This window comes from Otolemur garnettii, unplaced genomic scaffold (genome assembly GCF_000181295.1).
Source record: "Otolemur garnettii isolate 467f Iridium unplaced genomic scaffold, OtoGar3 scaffold00019, whole genome shotgun sequence".
In the NCBI taxonomy this organism is placed as follows: Eukaryota; Metazoa; Chordata; class Mammalia; order Primates; family Galagidae; genus Otolemur; species Otolemur garnettii.
Window position 1 is genome coordinate 27256253 of NW_003852414.1, and position 1726 is coordinate 27257978.

General features: G+C 43.9%; 1 protein-coding gene across 3 annotated transcripts in view; it reads right to left on the bottom strand.

The window, feature by feature from the left end:
* WDR37 (WD repeat domain 37) overlaps nucleotides 1–1726 on the bottom strand; it is a 51937-nt gene that overhangs the window by 36834 nt on the left and 13377 nt on the right. The window lies entirely within an intron of this gene.

A 1726-nucleotide genomic window follows, 5' to 3' on the forward strand; every position in this document is an offset into this window, starting at 1 on the left:
AAAAAAAAAAAAAAAAAAAAAAAAAGAGTTAGTGTGAGAGGCCGAGGCAGGTGGATTGCCTGAGCTCACAAGTTCAAGACCAGTCTGAGCAAGAGTAAGGCCCCACCTCTAAAAATAGCCAGGTGTTGTGGTGGGCACCTGTAGTCCCAGCTGCTTGGGAGGCTGAGGCAAGAGAATTGTTTGAGGCCCAAGAGTTTGAGGTTGCTGTGAGCTGTGACACCACAGCACTCTACCAAGGGGGACAAAGTGAGACTCTAATTTCTCCCTCTATAAATTTCCAAGTGGACTTAAAGAGAATCCAGTATTAAAACGTTAAATTTTCCAATAATAAAGTTTAAATGAGAAGATTACATCCTCTTCATACAGAGTGAGGAGTTTAAGTGCATGTATTTGTTAGTGTCCAGTCTTTAGGATCAAGCTGTAGAAAAAGCAGAGACCCGACTACAGTTACATTTTATAATCACAAATCCTAGCGAAAGATGATTGGCAAACGGAGCAGGAAAGTGGGCATGCCTGTCCCAGCATGTCATAAAGACGTGTTTAGACACTGAGCCGCACATGGGCAGACCCAGACCTAGAGGTGGACCGTTTGTTTACAGAAACAGTCGCCAGGAAAACTAAAAGTCAGAAATGCAGAAAATATTTCCTTTGAAGAGAGTAATGGGTCAAGGGCTGCAGACGCTTTTTCTTTTAATTCTATTGATGTTGTTAAGCACACATAGGTATGACTTCCAAAATAAACAGAACAAAACAAAAACTAAAGCCAAGCTCATTCAAAATTCTTTTGATTTATGTTTACTAAGTCAGATAGTACATACATTTTAGGAAATTTTCAAACGATGGCACATTGTAACAAAAAACCTTAATCAAAAGTTTTCTGAATTTGGCCAGGCCAGGGGCTCACCCTGTCATCCTAGTACTCTGGGAGGTCCAGGTGGGTGGGTTTCCTGAGCTCAGGAGTTTGAAAGCAGCCTAAGCAAGAGCAAGACTAAAAATAGGAAAACTAGCCAGGTGTTGTGGCAGCACCAACACTCCCAGCCCCTTGAGAGGCTGAGGCAAGAGAATTGCTTGAGCCCAAGAGTTTGAGGTTGCTGGGAGCTGTCATACTGCAGCACTCTACCAAGGGCGACTAAGTAAGACTCTATATCAAAAAAATAATAATAATAATTAATGGTAAATAAGTTTTCTAAAGCACATTTTTTTTTACAAAATCATAATTCAGATTGGTAGATGCAAGAAGCAAAACAATGGCCCCAATAATGCCCATTCCCTAAACCCCATAACCTGTGCGCACAACACCTCATGAGACGCAGGCACCACTGCAGGGGAAAGGCAAACCCAGAGCTATCTGGGCCCAACGCAATCACATGCACCCTCAGAACAGAAGGGAGGCAGAAAGGTGAGTCAGAGAGTCAACCAAGGACTCCCCAAAGGGGGCAGCCAGGGAACCTCTGTCCAAAACTGCCAGGAATTAAATTCTTTCACAACTCTGCCAACACCCTGACCTGAGTCTACAGAGAGACATGCCAGTCCTACAGACTGCGAGGCAATAAACATGGACGGAGCCACACCAGACCTACAAACTATAAGGTAATAAACATGGACAGAGCCACTCCAGACCTACAGACTGCAAGGCAATAAACGTGGACAGAGCCACGCCAGACCTACAGACTGCAAGGCAATAAACGTGGACAGAGCCACTCCAGACCTATAGACTATAAGGCAA